Source organism: Piliocolobus tephrosceles, chromosome 5 (assembly GCF_002776525.5).
Source record: "Piliocolobus tephrosceles isolate RC106 chromosome 5, ASM277652v3, whole genome shotgun sequence".
In the NCBI taxonomy this organism is placed as follows: domain Eukaryota; kingdom Metazoa; phylum Chordata; class Mammalia; order Primates; family Cercopithecidae; genus Piliocolobus; species Piliocolobus tephrosceles.
In genome coordinates, this window is record NC_045438.1 from 82,755,129 (window position 1) to 82,774,851 (window position 19,723).

The 19,723-nt window shown below is 43.6% G+C and overlaps 1 protein-coding gene across 11 annotated transcripts in view; it reads right to left on the reverse strand.

Moving 5' to 3' along the window:
• Positions 1 to 19,723, reverse strand: part of ANKRD6 (ankyrin repeat domain 6) — a 205,554-nt gene that overhangs the window by 48,355 nt on the left and 137,476 nt on the right. The gene's annotated exons all lie outside the window — the stretch shown is intronic.

Sequence of the window (19,723 nt, forward strand, 5' to 3'; positions counted from 1 at the left end):
GTGATCCACCTGCCTTGGCCTCCCACAGTGCTGGGATTACATGTGTGAGCCACCACACCTGGCCGGCCCTAGTACTTTCTAAAAGTTGCATCTTTAATCGTGTTTCCAATATTTCCTATGCTAATTAGACTAAGTTTTTTGCTTCTTCTTGGGTCCATTTTTTTTTGTGTGATTTATAAATTTGTGGTCAAATATGCATATACATAAAATCTACCATTTTAACAATTTTTTTTTTTTTTTTTTTTTGAGGCGGAGTCTTGCTCTGTGGCCCGCCCGGACTGGAGTGCAGTGGCAGGATCTCAGCTCACTGCAAGCTCCGCCTCCCGGGTTTACGCCATTCTCCTGCCTCAGCCTCCCGAGTAGCTGAGACTACAGGCGCCTGCCAACTCGCCCAGCTAGTTTTTGTATTTTTAGTAGAGACGGGGTTTCACCGTGTTAGCCAGGATGGTCTCGATCTCCTGACCTCGTGATCCGCCCGTCTCGGCCTCCCAAAGTGCTGGGATTACAGGCTTGAGCCACCGCGCCCGGCCAACAATTTTTAAGTGTATAAATCAGTGGCATTAAGTATATTCATAATGTTGCGCAACCACCACCACCATCCATGTCTAGGACTTTTTTGGGGATTAAATTCCTCACGTTCTTCTTGCCTTACTGGGGTGGCTAGAACTTCCAGCACTGTAGTGAATGAGCAGACATCCCTGTCTTGTTCCTTATCACAGCAGGAAAACATTCAGTCTCTCACCACCAAATATGATGTTAGCTCTTGGTTTTTTTTTAGATGTTCTTTATCATGTTGAGAAAGTTTTCCTCAATTTCTGGTTTTCTGAGAGTTCTTTTCCCAAATGGATGTTTGGTTTTGTCAAATTCTTTTTCTGTAACTGTTAATATGATCAGATGATTTTTCTTGTTTAGCTCGTTATGGACTAAATGCTTGTTTCTCCCTAAAATTGATACGTTGAAGCACTAACTTGCAACGTGTTGGTATTTGGAGATGGGTTCCTTTGGAAGGTAATTAGGTTTGGATAAGGAAATGAGGGTAGGGCCCTGATAAGATTAGTGTCCCTATAAGGAGAGGAAGAGAGACTAGAGACCCCTCTCCCTGCCACACAGAGAGAAGTCAGCCATCTACAAACCAGGAAGAGAGCACTCACCAGGAACTTAATCTGTAGGCACCTTGATCTTAGACTTCCCATCCTACAAAACTGTGAAAAATAAGTGTCTGTTGTTTAAGCCACTCAATATGTGGTATTTTGTTATAGCAGCCTGAGCTAAGGCACTTGTTGATATGGTAGATTACACTGATGTTGACCCAGTCTTACATACTTGGAATAAATTTCACTTGATCATGGTTTATAATTCTTACACATTGCTCAATCCATTGGCTAAAAGCAGACTAGGTAGAGCTGCTACCTATTCACCCACGTACCCTAAATTATTGGCTTAGAACAAGGAAACATGTAACAGCCCACTCTCACTAGAAACAAACTGACTGGCCTGCTGAGAAAGAATTTTCAGTGTCCTGACAAGTTTCTGGCTTAATTTATTTTGTGAAACCTAAGTCATTACAACTTGAAAGAAAAGAAAAAGAAGACAACTACTAAGAGGGCCTCAGGGAATTCACCAATAGATCCACTGGCTTCTGAGCAGAGGCCCAAGTGGGCAGCTCAGTGGCTTTGAGAGCTCCTTTCCTCTTTGGCTTCTTCATTTCACAGCACTACCAGTGTGTGGATGTGGAGAATCACCCATGCAGGCCTCACAACATGCTGATTACTGGCCTGGAAACCAGTAATCCTCCAACGCATTTTATTCAGGAAAGATACAGGTATTTAGGGAGGATTTTTAAATGCTGACACCCAGCTGTGCCACAATATTATGATGTCTCGTCTAGAGTGGTTAGGACCTACTAAATACATGTTTTCAGGGAGTTTTACTAGCACATAATCTGGGTTATAAAGCACTCAGCTGTGTAGTTAGACTTACTTTTAAGTGCAGACTGCTAAGGCAACAGGACAAATCACGGTGGTGGCAGATGGTGGATGGCTTGCTGATTGAACACTCAGGGGTTGGCGGGGCCTCTGGGCCCAAACTCCCACCAAGCCTAAGTAGAGTTGAGAAGAGAAGCAGGCAGCAAACAGGACCTGCCTTCACTGCCACTGAGAACCACTGTAAATAAGGTGGGCCTTTACAGAGGCAGGAGGAAAAGACATTGCACTTCTGCATAGGCAGTGAGGGGCAGGAGAGAGCAGCCAAGAGATTCAGGACGAACTCTTACCTAGATTCTTTAACACCAGCCTAAAAGCCTCTCCTAAGATGACTGAGTTAGCTTTGGGGGCCCATCCCCAAAGTTCTGAGGCTTGTTCTCCTCAATTACAGCGTGTCGGACCTGCCACACCAATCTTCCATTATCCCTCTCATCTGAGGGGCTGGGGCTGCCTCTCTTTCCTCCAAAGAGCATCTCCTAGGGACACCTACCTACCTTTGCTAGAAACATGAGTCACTGTGGCGCATGCCTAATTAGCATCCTTATCACAGTAAGTTAACACTTAAGACTTTCATATTATTGACCCAATAATTTTTCATGTGTCGTCTCATAGACAAGCCACACGACAATTCACAGCATACATTTGCCTTCCCATATTTGAGCCATTTCTTTCCTGCTAGTAAAATTGTCTCTAGTTTGAATCATGGCATTTAGAATATCAATATTTCATGGTATTCTACAAAGAGCAACACAACTTCCAGATGTCTAACCACTGTCTTGGCCCAATGCTCAATGGACAGTGTTGTCCTGCCCGCAATGGAAGGCTCTGAAACCTCAGGGGGAAACACCACGAGCAGTGACAGGTTCTCTGTCTTGCTGCTCTGAAAAATCCCAAGCCCAGGCCATACCCCAGACCAACTAAACCACAGCCTCTAGGTGTGGGCCTGGGCATCAGTATTTAAGGCTCTAAAGGGGGTCACATGTGCAGTCAACACTGAGAATCACTGACTTCTGTGCCTCTGAGGACAGTTGACTCAGGTGGGGAGATGGTCTTCGTGATAATAACAGCTCCCATCCGTTGAGCTCTTTCTCCGTCCTTAATTACACTGTTCTAAGCACTTTGCATGGATTACCTCATATAATCCTCACCACATATCCTTGAGGTAAGTGCTGTTGTGCTGATTTTACAGACAGGAAATGAAGGCTCAAGGAGGCTAATAACTTGGGCAGGGATGAAAAGATGGTAAATGTGATTCATTGCCTCTACTCTTGGTAAGGAAAATTGTGAGAGACTTTAAAATGGATGACAAATTCATAGAGACAGAAAGTGGAATGGTGGCTGGCAAGGGCTGGGTGGGAAGGAGAAAAGGGGAGTTAGTGTTTAATGGGTACAAAGTTACAGTTTGGGAAGATGAAAAAAGATCTGGAAATGGATGGTGGTGATGATCACACAACTGTGTGAATGCAATTACTGCCACTGGATTGAACAGTTGAAAATAATTACAATGGGGCTGGGCGCGGTGGCTCATACCTGTAATCGCAGCACTTTGGGAGGCTGAAGTGGGAAGATTGCTTGAGCCCAGGAGTTCAAGACAGCATGGGCAGCATGGCAAGACCCCATTTCTACAAAAAGTAAAAAAAAAGTTAGCCTGGCATGGTGGTGCGTACCTGTGGACCCAGCTCTTTGGCAGGCTGAGGTGGATCTCTTGAGGCAAGGAGTTCAAGACCAGCTTGGTCAATTAATATAGCAAGACTCCACCCCCACCATCTCTACAAAAAAAAAATTTTTTTAATTGTCTGGGCCTGGCCTGACAATTCTCCTTCAAAACAGTTGTAACATCTTACTGGTTTCCTCTTTAATTAATGAGTTAAATAAAATGTTAACACATGTTCATTTTATAACTTTCTCAGAATTAGCACCGTATGTCAATTTTCCACAGAGATTTTTTTATGATAAACTACAAAAGCCTAAGTTTTCCCAGTTGAGATTTTCTTCCTACAGGGTTATGCTTCTAGCTATTGTAGAACACAAGCAGATTTTCTGTTTGACCTGCCATGTAACCATGTACCATCAATGCCCTGTTTGTTTCAGTGAAGAGACACCTGCTCCACACAGTGTATGGATGTGCTAACTCAGAGCAGAGCCAAGCACTGCAGCAGCCCTTCATGGGCTCCTGCCCTTGCTCTGGATGTGAGAACACACTGGAGTACTTGGGATCAGAATAAAAGACCCAGGTGTCTTGGGAGGGAACTCCGTTTTCCATTTGGGAATGGGGGATGGGGAAGGAGAGGAGAGGTGTGGAGATTCCCCTCTTCTATTCTCCTCCCATCAGCCACTCCCCCACTTTTCCCTTTGATTCCCAGGCAGCTGGCCCCAGACTCAATCCAGAGAAAATTCTATGAAACGCATGCTGAAGTGAGGAGGAACCGAGGCCACACAGGCCAAATGCACTTTAGCAGAGAGCTCCTGGAGAGAAGGCTAGAAAGGTAAGATGAGCTCAGATGGTGAAGGGCCAGGAGAGGCAGCAGATAGAGCCCAGTGTACCACTGGCATCATGAGTTTAAAGGTCAGTCCCATCGGGCCCCTCACACATGCTGGTGGAGTGTAGACTGGCACAACCTCTCTGCAGAGCAATTTAGCTCTAGCTGTCAAAATTGCAAGGGGATGCATGCTCTGACTCAGAAGTACCATTTAGAGAAATCTATCACACAAATATAATCGTACTGTGCAATAAGACCTCCGAACAGAGTCACCGCAGCATGCTTTGTAAGGACAGGAGATTAACATAATCTAAATGCCCATCAATAGGGGATTGGTTAAGCAAATTAAAATGAAGACGGAGAGTATAGTATCCCACAATTTGTATAAAATGGGGAAACACACAGAGCTACATCTACTTGCATGTATGTACGTAAGTATCTCAGGAACAATGTAAGAAGCAGGTAAGACAGGTGCCTTCAGTGAGGTAAACACTAAGTGGTGGGGGCAGCATGGGAGGAGGACTAGGCAAACTTTGTGCCTTCTGTAGTAGAATCATTACCTACTCCAATTAAAATAAGTGTATGGGGTCCTCTGGAAGGAGCATGCTATACACAACACATTCTCCCAAGTGAAACGTTTTACCTGACCAACCACCTTGTAAGTGTCAACTTCCCCCACATCCTGGGGAGTGACAGCTTAAAGCAAATGACTAGGAACCAGCAAGCCGGCAAACATGAGTTCAGGCTACGCCATTCTGGTAAGTTCTAACATTAAACACAAACCCAGGAAATCAAAAACAAAGCAAATGACCACCATGAAAGATCCTTCCTTTCCACTGCTCCCCTGCCTTGGGACACCAGTGTCTCAAACCCTGCGTGGAAGTGAGGTTTTGTCGAAACTGGAAACAGGTTTCAGAGCAGGAAGCCCAGCGAGTGGCAGCAGGAGAGCCTCCCAGTGCAGAGCCTGTTCTCACTGTGTTTCTTGAGGCCATGAATGTATACCATTTATTGACTTCCAGCGTTCCCTTGAAAGTGGCTGCCAGAAAATATCTACCAGCCAGTCATCCTCTTCATTTCTGCAAACACCATCAGGTGCTCACACTGGGGAAAGTTACTACTTTACTACAGTGGAACTCTTTGCATTTCCCTTCTTAAAAGTTGAAAGTTTATATTGGAGTACAGTAGTTACCAGCATGGGGAGACAACACGATGCAAAACCCCCACAGGAACCACAAGCAACCTACAAAGGACTTATTCAGCCTCCCGAAGCTTCTATTTCCTCATCTGTAAGAATTATACTTAGGAGAGTTATCTTTAAAAAAAAATCAAGTTTCTTGAGGTATAATTTCCATTCAACAAAATTCACTTTTTTAAAGTATGCACTTTCATATGGTTGGATAAATGTATATGGCCAACCCCACAAACAAAATATGGAAGATTTTCATTCCCCCCACCCCAAAATTCCCTCCTGCTCCTTTGCAGTCCATCATTTCCCACCATCTCCAGCCCTTAGCAATCACTGATCTATTTTCTGTCCCTATAATTTTGATTCTTCTAGTAAGCCTGGAAGATACTAGTATGTCTGGAAATCAGGTAGCAAAAGTCCTTCAACTTTGTTGTTCAATGTTGCTTTGGCTATTCTAGGTCTCTTGCATGTCATATAAATTTTAGAATCAGCTTCTCAACTTCTACTCCAAAAAGCTGATAGTTGTATTAAATGTTGGACATTGAGCTAAACACTTTGTCATCTCATTTAGCCATTTTTTATTTATTTATTTATTTATTTTTGAGACAGGGTCTTGCTCTGTGGCCCAGGCTGGAGTACAGTGGCACTATCTTGGATTCCTGCAGCTTCCGCCTCCTGGGTTCAAGTGATTCTCCTGCTTCAGGCTCCCAAGTAGCTGGGATTACAGGCGTGCACCACCACACACGACTAAGTTTTGTATTTTCAGTAGAGATGGAGTTTCACTAGTCTCGAATTCCTGGCCTCAAGAGATCCACCAGCCTTGGCCTCCCAAAGTGCTGGGATTACAGACTTGAGCCACCGCGCCCGGCCTTCATTTAGTCTTGACGGCAATCTCATGAAGTCGAGATTATCCTCATTTTTCAGATGAGAACACTGAATGGCCTTGGACCACAGCTCTTAGCATTGTTGCATTGTCAGAATCCCCTCAGTGCCTACTACATTTGACAGACTGTGTGCTGAGCACTATTCTAAGTAGTTTGCATATACTGATTCAGTTAGTGCTTAAATAACCTAATGAGGTAGCTACTATTATTTAATCCTCATTTTAGAGGTGATGATATGATGCACAGAGATAAAATAATTTCCTCAAGACCATAGAGCTAGTAAATATCGTTGGCATTTGAAACAGAGCACCTGGCTCCTGCATCCACGCTCATACCTTCTACACTACACCGCCTTCATCAGGAATTTCTGAACTTGCGATAAAACTCTGGGAATGGTGTGCAGGAGGCAAGGACAGGGGAGGAGAAAAGTCCCTTTGGCCCACCCTGCAGACAGCCTCTTTCTCTGTCTGCACTGAGGGGTGGTCAGCATAGTGGCGGAACGGCAGGGACTATGGAGGCGCTGGAAACAAGGGTGAGGAGTGTCCTACATGTGGGCCTCAGGACCACACAAAGCCGGCTCCTTCCCAGGGCTAGCACCTATTGCTGCTTTGGTCATGGGCAAGTTACTTTCTGCCTGGCACCTCCCTTTCCTTATTGGCATCTCAGAGATAAGAGCACCAGCTTGGCAGAGCTGAGGATTTCAACCAGATAGTATATGGCAAGCACCTGGTCCACGGCTGGTACAGGCACTCAACACATATTTTTAAAGTTGACTTTATATTAGACAAAGTACAAAATTAATATATGCTTATTTTAATAACTGAAACAATACAATGAAAAAAATCAGGCCGGATGCAGTGGCTCATGCCTGTGATCCCAGCACTTTGGGAGGCCAAGGTGGGCAGATCACTTGAGGCCAGGAGTTTGAAATCAGCCTGGGTAATATGACAAAACCCTATCTCTACCAAAAATACAAAAATTAGCCAGGTGTGGTGGTGCACACCTGTAGTCCCAGCTATTTAGGAGGCTGAGGCAGGAGAATCGCTTGAACCCGGGAGGTGGAGGTTACAGCGAGCCGAGATTGCACCACTGCACACCAGCCTGAGCAAAAGAGCGAGACTCTGTTTAAAAACAAAAAAAAGGGAGGGGGGTAGAAAGGGGGGGGAAAAAAGCTAATCATCTTCCTTGCTAGGTAGCCAAAGTTAACAGTCTCATGTGTCCCATGTGGTTCTCCTGGCTCACACAAATGCAGGCATACATTTGTGGAGAGAAGTAGACTTGCCTCTTTAAACTGAAGTATATCACACCATATGGTCTCCATGCTACCTGCCCTGTTGCACCTCCTGAGTTTTCTGCTTGCCCATTCTGCAGAGAACTCTGGGGGGTCTCACCTTCTATGAACAAGCTCTTTAGGCCCTAGGGTTTGTGCTTAATTATCTAAATTCCAACTTCGTTACTCGGGAAGAGTGGTAGGTATCAAATGGAGATGAATTTTATGAATGAAACTGAATTTTCTTCTTAACCAACTTGTATCAAACAACCTTTGTCTACTTCCTTTTGGAGAAGATAAAAACTTTGGAAAAACATTCCAAGGACCAGCTTTTTTGTTGTTTTGTTTTTTGAGACAGGATCTCCCTCTGATGCCCAGGCTGGAGTGCAGTGGCACAATCATGGCTCACTGCAGCCTCAACCGCCTGAGCTCAAGCAATCCTCCCACCTCAGCCTCCTATGTAGCTAGGACTACAGGTGTGCATCACCATGCCCAGCTAATTTTTTATTTTCTGTAGAGACAGGGTCTCACTATGTTGCCCAGGCTAACCAACTTCTTAACAGTTCTAGGAAAAGATACTCTGCCTGGGGACTCCTAGAGGCTCTCAACTCTACTGTTATGGCCAATGCTTGGCACTAAGGAGCAATGCAGAGGGTTTACCCAGATGACAAAACACCTGTTGGTATTGAGGTAACAAAATGAATCTGTATCAGAAGGTATTTGACTAAAGTACAAAGGAACGGGAGAGAATATGTTCATTTATAAAACCAGAGCATTCTTGCAAAGAAAAAATATATCCCATTTTTTTGTTTTAGTATCAAATATCTCAAGCAGTGCCTACAGGGGCAACTAGAAAGACACAGAGTTGAGAGAAGTTAGGAAGCATAATGAGCCTCACTTGGTCACTGACAGGAAGCATAAGTGGAGGGATGTCAAAGACCCAAAAGAAAAAAGGATGGCTTTGGGCTTCTGCTTGAGGTGTGCACAAATGGGGCTCCCTTGTACTGATAAAGGGACCTTGGGGGGCCGGGCGCGGTGGCTCAAGCCTGTAATCCCAGCACTTTGGGAGGCCGAGACAGGCGGATCACGAGGTCAGGAGATCAAGACCATCCTGGCTAACACGGTGAAACCGCATCTCTACTAAAATATACAAAAAACTAGCCGGGCGAGGTGGGGGGGCGCCTGTAGTCCCAGTTACTCAGGAGGCTGAGGCAGGAGAATGGTGTAAACCCAGGGGGCGGAGCTTGCAGTGAGCTGAGATCCGGCCACTGCACTCCAGCCTGGGCGACAGAGCGAGACTCTGTCTCAAAAAAAAAAAAGAGACCTTGGGAAGAGGACCAGGCCTCAGGAGGGGTTGCAGCTTCCAGCGTGGGCACTTCAATTTGAACCTGTGGATTCTGCACATAAAGATGCCCAGGAAGGCTGAGCATGGTGGCTCATGACTGTAGTCCCTGTTACCCGGGAGGAGAATCACTTGAGTCCAGAAGTTTAGGACCAGCCTGGGCAATACAGTGAGACTCTTGTCTCAAAAAAAAAAAAAAAAAAAAAAAGAAATTAAAAATGCCCATGAAGGCAGCTGGCCATGGGGATCAGGAGACAGGGCCAAGTCGGAGATGGAGACATGGTGACCAATCTTGAGCTGGAATAGCCAAGTGGGTGTACAGAGGGAGAGCAGATGAGTGCAGAGGGCCTGAGGAAAGCCAATTTTAGAGGCAGGAAGAGCAAAAGGAGATGGAGAAGGCACCTTGGGGAGGAAAACCAGGAGGCAGAGCTGACAGACCCAAGGGGAGCTTCAGGGATAGGAGTGCAGGCAACAGTATCAAATTCTAGCCTGTCTCACCAAGAATGCAAGCTCAGGTGAGGACCAAGATGTTTTTTCCTGTCTTGTTCACCGGTACACAGCTGAAGCTCAAAATATATTGTCTAAATGAGGGAAGGAACAGATGACTTGGGTGAAAGGAATAGCAGAAAAGTGAAGGGTCATAAGCTTGAATTACTGTCTCTAATAATTTGCTCCAGAGATATGTCAGACTTCTCAGCGTATCCAGTGCTTTTGTCAGATTACCTGTTCCAGCTGAAAATGTGTTTGTCAACATAGTGACATACAACTGGTCTAAATATGAAAGTTGTACAAATGGTAAATCATAGTTCTTAGGGAGATTTTCTCTTAAAACATGAGTTTTAAATTCTTACATGTAGTTCCCACATCAATTTCCAGCTCCCAACCCCACGTGCTCTGAAGACATGTCCTGTGCATGACAACCCCACCCTCACTTAGTGAACAACATACTGGAACCATCCATTACGAGCTGAAGTAAACTCTCCAGGACAGAAGAGATGCCCTTATCTGTGGCAGAGAAAATGTCCATGGGAGCCAGGAAATTTCAGTTCTCGTCTGGGCTCTGGCATGCCCTATTTGAACAAGTCACTTTCCTTCTGTGACTTCATTTCCTCTCAAGGGAAACCATATATATCTTGCAAGGCTCTGGGGACAAGCAACATATATGTGAAAATAATTTGGAAATGTTTTATAAAGTACAATCCCATTATTGGGATATCGCTTATTTTTTTTTTTAAGTACCTGAGCAGGTTGAGCTCCCAGTCAATAAAACATTTGCAGATTATATCCACCATATGTCAGGTGCCAAGGAGTATGCTCTAATAAGCAGCAGCCCACAGGAAGTTCACAATCTGAACTTACAAACCACATAGTGGAAACATGATGGTTACCAGTGTTAGGGCTCAAAAAACAATACCCCAAAAGGAAGGCCTCAGGAACAAAGTTTTTTTCTGACCTCTTCCTGCCCTCCTATCTCTGGCCCCACAACTCCTACCCAGAGGCTAACCACAGAAACTTGAATCTCTCTTCCCCCAAGGCAGGTCGTAGAAACCAGAACCTCCTACCCCTAAAGCCAGCCATAAAACTTAAATATATTACTCTAACTTTCCCCTCCTCCCCTTTCTGTGTAAAAGCAGGCCATAAAGAAATTATCTGACCTAGTTGACTGTAGGTCTTAACACTCCATTCCAGAGAGGGGCTTGCCTCATACCCAGAAGGCAGGAATGCTCAGCTCAGAAGGGCCAAGAAGACCGTAGACAGACAGGCCTTGCTGGGTTTCCCATGCAATCAGCATTAGATCATGCCCTTTTTGTCCAATCATGTTTCTACATGGCTGTCCACACTCTTTTGAACCTAAGCATTAAAATGGACAATTTCCCATGAATTTTTGGGTCCTCATTCTGAAGGCTTCTGTGTGTACATGTTAAATACATTTTTATGCCTCTAATACAATTTATCTGCCGTTTGTATGTTGATTTTTCAGTGAGCCTTTAAGGGCCAAGGGGAACTTTCCTCCTTGCCTCCTATGGGAGCAACGACTCTCACTCTGGAACTAGATGGCCAGGGTTTGAATACCAGTTTTGACACTTTCTAAGGGAAACCTAGGGCAGGTTACCTGATCATTCCTTGCCTCAGTTTCCTCATCTGTAAAATGGGGATAATAGCCATGGTGAGGTTTAAAAGATTTAATTGTTGTAGAGCTCTTACAAGAGTACCTAATACTTTGCAATTGCTATCAAAGTGTAAGAAATTTACAGTCAATAACATTATTCCCCTCATTCAGCGTAGATGGGGTCTACTATTTTAGTACCTTGCTAGGCACTGGAAGAGTTAAAAAATAATCAATACTTTATGTCCACTTAGATTTTTTTTTTTTTCTCTGTCGCCTAGGCTGGAGTGCAGTGGTGCGATCTCAGCTCACTGGGAACTCCACCTCCCAGGTTCATGCCATTCTCCTGCCTCAGCCTCCCAAGTAGCTGGGACAACAGGCACCCACCACCACGCCCAGCTAATTTTTTGTATTTTTTAGTAGAGACGGGGTTTCACCATGTTAGCCAGGATGGTCTCGATCTCCTGACCTCGTGATCTGCCCGCCTCGGCCTCCCAAAGTGCTGGGATTACAGGCGTGAGCCACCGTGCCCGGCCCACTTAGCTTTTATAACTATGGCAACATGTGCTATCACATTTAGTGCTTACGAAAACTGTGTAAGGTTTGTGAGGAAATTGAGACTCCTGACATGATTGGCCTAATCCGTGGTTCTGAGGTAGGGACAATTTTGTTGCTCAGGGAATGTCTGTCAATGTCCAGAGACATTTTTGGTTGTCAAAATCCAAGGGAAGGAAGTACTACTGGCATCTACAGCAAGAAGCCACAGATGCTGCTAAATACCCTACAATGCACAGTGTTTGGAGGAACGGAGGCAGGATGGTGCACTTCCGGGTTCTTCTTCACCAGCTTTTCCCGCGCCTGCGAAAATGCAGCTGGCGCCGGGGAAGGTGCAGATCAACTGGGCATGCGCCAGGTGACATCAATCTGAAGAGACCAAGATTTACCTGGTCGCACCTGTGGAATGCCCCCCCCCCCCCCCCCGACATGCCGGTGCCCCTGTCTATTGCCCTCCCACTCCTAGAAAAGCCGCTCTCGGCCAGTGAGCCACGCGGACTTCCCAGCCCCAATCCTGTCGGGATGTCCGGACTGCCTGAACTCCGTCCGAGAGCCCCACCGGGGGACTCTGCCGGCCGACAGACCTCCTCCCCACACCTTAGGTGACCAGAATAAACTTGCAGTTTTGCTGTTACCCTTGCCTACTCGCTGGTTCTTTTGTACGCGCTCTGGTGGTCTTAGAAAAACAAATCACACAGCACAGCCGCAGCAGCACAGGATGATCTGGCCCAAAATGTCAGTGAGGTTGCTGAGGATGAGCAACCCTGGTCTACACTAATAAGCCGTTAATAAGCAGCAGAACAGGCGCCTATACCAAGGTCTTTGGCTTCCAAATTCAGTGCCTTTCTCCTCTGTCAAACACAGATAAATGAAAGAGAGACACTATGACCCTGGTCACAGTGATGATGCGGTGGGGAGTTCTGAGCACCCACAGAGCAGTATGAAGGACAGAGTGCATAGAGAACAAGGTTCCATCAATTAGGAGGAGAGCAAATTCCATCCAGGGTACCATTCACTGGGTGGACTTCATGTTGGTGGTGGCTCCTGAGCTGTGAGTCCTGAATGGGCAGGTTCTTCAAGGGGCAGAGTGGATGTAAAATGCCTTTCAGAAGGCAGTTGCAAGGAACACTATAAGCTGAGTTTCCCAACAGCAACACTGTAAGCTCAAAGATGAGGCACTGCCTTTGAAGTTCTTAGGCAAAATAATTCTCTGCCTAGGTTTCTATACCAAATTGTCACTTAAGCAAGAGGGTAGAATAAGGATTTTTAGACATGCAGACTCTCAAAAAATTTATGACCATATTCCCTTTCTTAGGAAGCTATCAAAGAACATGCAGTATCAAAGTTAGAATGACATGGGTTCCAGCAAACAGGGGATCTAATACAGGGGAGAGGTGAAAGAACTTCTCAGGATGACTGCAGAACTAGAGAGCAACCCAGGTCAATCAGAAGAAGGATAAATGACTCCAGAGGGGATATCCCCAGGAAGAGACTTGGGCTGATAAATATGTAATAGGTTTACTCACGGAGAATTGCACTGAGAACAGTTTCACAGAGTTATTGGATAGTAGATGAAACACTTACCAGTAAGTTTAAATCAAATTAAACAAGTTAAAAAATTAGGGTAACTATCAACTCCAGGAAAAATAATAAGCCATATATTTTTTAAAATGTAATCATATATATTTTTTAAAATGTAATCATTCTCAGCTAACCAGTGAGCAGCATTTACAGAGTCACAATAATTATACATCTGATTTTAAATTGTGATATTTTGGGAGGCTGAGGCAGTAGGATCGCATAAGCCCAGGAGGTTGCTCATTATTATCAGCTAGGCATGGTGGAACACATGCCTGTAGTACCAGCTACTCAGGAGGCTGAGGCAGGGAGGTTGAGCCCAGGAGGTTAAGGCTGCAGTGAGCCGTGTTCGCACCACTGCACTCCAGCGTAGGCGACAAAGTAAGGCTCTGTGTCAAAACGAACAAAAAAACTGTGACATATAGTCACAATAATTTTGAGAAGAATAAAGTTGAAGAGCTCACACTTTCTGACTTCAAAACACATTAAGAGCTACACTTATCAAAACAGTTGGTATTAGAATAAAGACATATAAACCTGTGAAATAGAATAGAAAGCATAGAAATAAACCTTCATATATTTGGTCAAATGATCTTCAGCAAAGATGCCAAGACCACTCAATGGGAAAAGGATAGTCTCCTCAACAAGTGGTCCTGGGAAAGCTGGATGCCCACATGCAAACAAATGAAGATGGACTCTCACCTTACGCTATATAAAAAATTAACTCGAAATGGAATAAAAGCCTAAACATAAGATCCAAAGCTATAAAGCTTCTACAAGGGGAAAAACTTCATGATGTTGGGTCTGGCAATGTTTTCTTGGATATGACAATAAAAGCACAGGCAATAAAAGCAAAAATAGACAAATGGGACATCAAGCTTGAAAACGTTTGTGCATCAAAGAACACAATCAGCAGAGTAAAAAGACAAGCTACAAACAATGAGATACAACTGTACAGCTATTAGAACGGTCGAAATCCAGAGCATTGAAACACAAAATACTGGCGAGAATGTGGAGCAACAGGAAATCTCACTCACTGCTGCTGGGAATGCAGCAGTTTGGCAGTTTCTTATAAAACAAAACCCTCTTACCATGCGATCCAGCAATTGTACTCCTTGGTATCTAATGAAAAAAGTTGAAAATGTATGTCCACACAAAAAACTGCACATGAATGTTTATAGCAGCTTTACTCATAATTACCAATATTTGGAAGCAACCAAGATGGTGAATGCTTCCAAAACTAGTATATCCATACAATGGAAGATTTTTCAGTCCTAAAAGGAAATGAACTATCAAGCCATGAAAAAGCATGGAAGAACCTTAAACGCATATTACTAAGTGAAAGAAGCCAATATAAAAAGGCCAAATATTGTATGATTCCAACAATATGACATTCTGAAAAAGGTAAAACTATGGAGACAGTAAGAAGACCCAGTGGTTGCCAGGGATTGGGGTGGGAGGAGGGAAGGGGATAAACAGGTGAAGAACAGAGGATCTTTAGAGCAGTAAAAATAATCTATATGATACTATACTTGTGGAGGTATGTCATTATATACTTTTCCAAATCCATAGAATGTATAAGAATGAGCCATAATGTAAACTATGGACTTTGGGTGATAATGATGTGTCAGTATAGGCTCATCAGTTGTAACAAATGTATCACTCTGGTGGGGGATGTTGATAATGGGGTAGGTTAAACATGTTTAGGGGCGGGAGATATATGGGAAATCTCCGGACCTTCCTCTCAATTTTGTTGTAAATCTGAAACAGCTCTAAAAAAGTACTTCTAAAGGTAACCATAAAATGAGATAAAATGTTGCAAATCAAATATATGATAAAGGATTAATAGCTATAATATATTAAGAACTCTTATATTTATATCTTAGTCCTTAATATATTCTAGCTATTAATCCTTTAATTACTATAATTATATAATTAGAATACAAGATATATAATATATATCTTAATATATATATTAAAATAATATATTAAGAACAACTCAACACCAAAAAAATCAAATAACTAGATTAAACAATAGGCAAAGGACTTGAATAGACATTTCTCCAAAGATGATATACAAATGGCAAACAAGCACATAAAAAGACGTTTAACATCACTAATAATCAGAGACGTGCAAATCAAAACCACAGCGAGATATCACCTCACACCCATTAGGAAGGTCAGTAATAACAGCAGCATTTTGGGAGGCCAGGAAGGGTGGATCACGAGGTCAGGAGATTGAGACCATCCTGGCTAACACGGTAAAACCTCGTCTCTACTAAAAATACAAAAAAATTAGCCGGGCATTGTGGCGGGCGTCTGTAATCCCAGCTACTCAGGAAGCTGAGGCAGGAGAATGGAATGAACCCGGGAGGCGGAGCTTGCAGTGAGCCAAGATCGCACGACTGCACTTCAGCCTGGGCAACAGAGAGAGACTCTGTCTCAAACAAACAAACAAAACAGAAGGTAAGTATTGGCAAGGATGTGAAAAAGTGGGAACCCTTGTGCACTGTTGGTAGCATTGTAAAATGGTGCAACAGCCATGGAAAACAGTATGGAAGTTACCCAAAACTTTAAAAGTAGGACTACCATATTTCACTTCTGAGTATATAACCAAAAGATATGAAAGCAAGGACTCAAACACCCAGGTACACCCATGTTCATACAGCATTATTCACAACAGGCAAAAGGCAGTAGCAACCCAAGTGCCCATCAGTGGATGAAGGGATAAACCAGATGTGGCATATACGTAAAATGGATTATTATTCAGCCTTAACAAGGAATGAAATTCTGGTACATGCTACAACACGAGTGAATCTTGAAAACATGCTAAGTGCAATAAGCTAGTCACAAAAGGACAATATAGTATGATTCCACTTATTTGAGGTGCGGCTAACCGTCAAATTCAGAGACAGGAGGTAGAATGGTGGATGCCAGGGTCTGGGAGGAGAAAATGAGAAGTTAGTGTTTAATGGGTATAGAGCTGCAGTTGGGGAAGATGAAAAATTTCTGAAGATGGATGGTGGTGATGGTTGCACAACAATGTGAATGTACTTAATGTCACTGAACTATACATTTAAAAATGGTTGAAGTAGTACATTTCGTATGTATATTTTACCACAATAAATACATTTTAAAAATATAAGAGGCCAAGCATGGTGTCTCATGCATGTAATTCCAACACTTTGGGAGGCTGAGGAGGGAGGATCACTTGCGTCCAGGAGTTCGAGACCAGCCTGGGCAACATAGGGAGACCCTGTCTTAACAATTAAAAGTGTGCATGCCTATAGTCTCAGCTACACAGGAAGCTGAGGTAGGAAGACTGCTTGAGCCTAGGAGGTGGAGGCTACAGTGAGCCATGTTCATGCCACTGCATTCCAGCCTGGGTGACAGAGGGGAGCGTATCTTAAATAAATTACATACACACACACACACACACACACACATGAGTATAACATAAATAAAATATTAAACTTCATTAAAAAAATTAAACTGATGAACCAGGTGGTAGAACATACATATTCATTGGAAATATGGAGACAAATACCAGAAAAGAAATATCTAGGAAGTTGAAAGTTGTTTCTTCACAGTGTGAATGGGAGTGGGCTAAGAATCGCTGTTTTTATTAAAAACCTTTAGCAGTATTTGAACTAATAGTTTTAAAATTCCAATGGGCGTGGGTTACTTTGATAAAGATAACCATGAAAAAGCAAATGACGTATAAAAAAGACAGACAAGCACTGGTGAGAATGTAGAGAAACCGAAACCCTCATACATTGCAGGTGGAACGTAAAATGGTACAGGTATTCTGGAAAATAGCTTGGCAGTTTCTTATAACGTGTTAAACAGATTTGCCATACGACCTTGCAATTCCACTCCTAGGAATATACTCTAGAGAACTGAAAACATATTTCCAACACAAAAACTTGTATATAAATTTTCACAAAAGCATTATGCATAATAGCCACAAACTAGAATCAACCACAAATGTCCATCAACTGATAAAGAGATAAACAGAATGTGGTATATGTATACAATGGATTATTACTCAGCCATGAAAAGGAATGAAGTATTGATACATGCTACAACAGAAATGAACCTTGAAAACTTTATGCTGAGAGAAGTCACAAACAAAAGACCACATACCATATGATTCTATTTATATCAAATGCCTAGAAAAGGTAAGTTTATAGAGACAAAAAGTAGATTCATAGTTGCCAGGAGCTGGGGGTGGGAATGGGGACTGACAGCTAATGGGTATGATGATTTTTATTGGAAGCCAGGTGCGGTGGCTCATGCCTGTAATCCCAGCGCTTTGGGAGGCCGAGGCGGGTGGATCACCTGAGATCAGGAGTTCGACACCAGCCTGGCCCAACACGGTGAAACCCAATCTCTACTAGAAATACAAAAATTAGGCAGGCGTGGTGGTATGTGCCTGTAGTCCCAGCTACATGGGAGGCTGAGGCACAAGAATCACCTGAACCTGGGAGTTGGAGGTTGCAGTGAGCTGAGGATTTGTGCCATTGTACTCCTGCCTGGGCAACACATGGAGAGACTGTCTCATATATATATATTTTGTAATTGTGATGATAGAAATGTTCTAATATTTGAATGTGCTTCTATCAGTCTTCTCAGGCTGCCAGAACGAGAGATTCGTTCCTCAGTTCTGGAGGCTGGGATGCTTGAGTTCAGGGTACCCGCATGGTCAGGTTCTAGTTGGGGCCCTTTTCCTAGCTTGCTGATGACCACCTTCTCACTGTGTCCTCACATAGCAGGGAGGGAGAGAGATAGCAGACCCTGGTGCCTCTTCTTACACAGAAACTAATTTCATCACAAGGACCCCACTCTCATGACCCCATTTAAACCTAATTACTTCCCAAAGGCCCTATCTCTAAATACCATTAGGGATTAGGATTGAAAAAAACAAATTTGGGGGAGAAACAATTCAGTGCATAGCAGTGGTGGTGTCAATACAGTAGAAATTATTGAATTGTACAATTAAAATAGGTGAATTTAATGTACATACATTATATCTTAATAAAGCTGTTTATAAAATAGCAAATAATTAAGTCCATTTATAGAAGAAAAGTTGCAGACTATGCCCTAAGTGCATTAAGTAAGTTACTGTTATTGTAACAATCTGAAAAGCTGACATTATATCCCTCTTTTACAGATAAGAAACTGAGGCTCAAAGAAATTAAGCAACTTGTACAATTAGCAAACAAAGCAGAGTTAAAATCTGTGAGCATGTGCCCTAACTACAGAGTTCCACGCTTTCTCCCATTTGTGATTGTCTGGGCCCTGGAAAGTGCTATGAATAGATCACATGAGCTCTGAGTTAAGGCTCCCTTCACCCTCAGTTCCAAACAATCCAATCACCATTATGTGCAGACCCCTGTTTACCTCCATGGGGACCTATAAGTAGCTCAAGACCTCTCTGGAGGCCGGCATAGAATGTGAAGATTGCATATAAGTAAACATGAAAATAGGAGCTGATCAATCTGCCACAGGAGGTCAGAAGTTAACAGATGACCCTCTGTGAAAATTAAACTTTGCCCCTCTTCACAGCTCTTTCTGGGGAGGTCTGGAGGGTGGGCTTCGGAGCCAGACTCTGTGAGTATAAGTTGCATTTCCACCACTCAGCGGCTGAGGGACCCTGGGCAAGTTTCCTCACCTCCAAAATGGGAATGAGAAGAGAATCTCTTCTAGAAGGCTGTAAAGTGCTTACAGCATTTACTAGGATAGGGCTCAATACGTGCTTGCTATCCCAGTGTATTTAAACTCTCCATCAGGCTGCGCAGAGCCTGCCTTTTCTTGGCTTTGCTACAAAACTGCCTTTGGGCAGTACGGTTTCTCATCTTTCATAGCCTTCTCTGTTGGCGCTGGGTAAGCAATGCCCTCCAAAGCTTACCACACATCTTCACTGATCCACATGAAATCAAAGCCTATAGAGGTTGTAGCAGTCATCTGGTCCAGGCCGTCATCATACAGACGGGGACAAAGAGACTCTGCACAGGGGAGGGGCTGTGCACAAGCTGGTCCACCTCCCCGGGAGGCCCATCTAACATGATTATCGCACACTCTGTCCAGTAAGCTTTTGTGTCCCAACTTCTCCCAACAGATCTCCTCTCCATTTGGCTAAAGAAATAGGTGAGAAAAGCCACCGTGATTTTAAAGACTGTCAAATGCTAATTACAAGTCCTCCACTTGAAAGATGGCAATAAAGCATTCTTAATAATCCTCATTCTCCCCAAACCTCCATCACTGGAAGAAAAGCCAGTTCTTTGAAAGCTGCGAACCAAACACAGCGGTTTTTCAGACAATGGTTAAGAGGTAGGC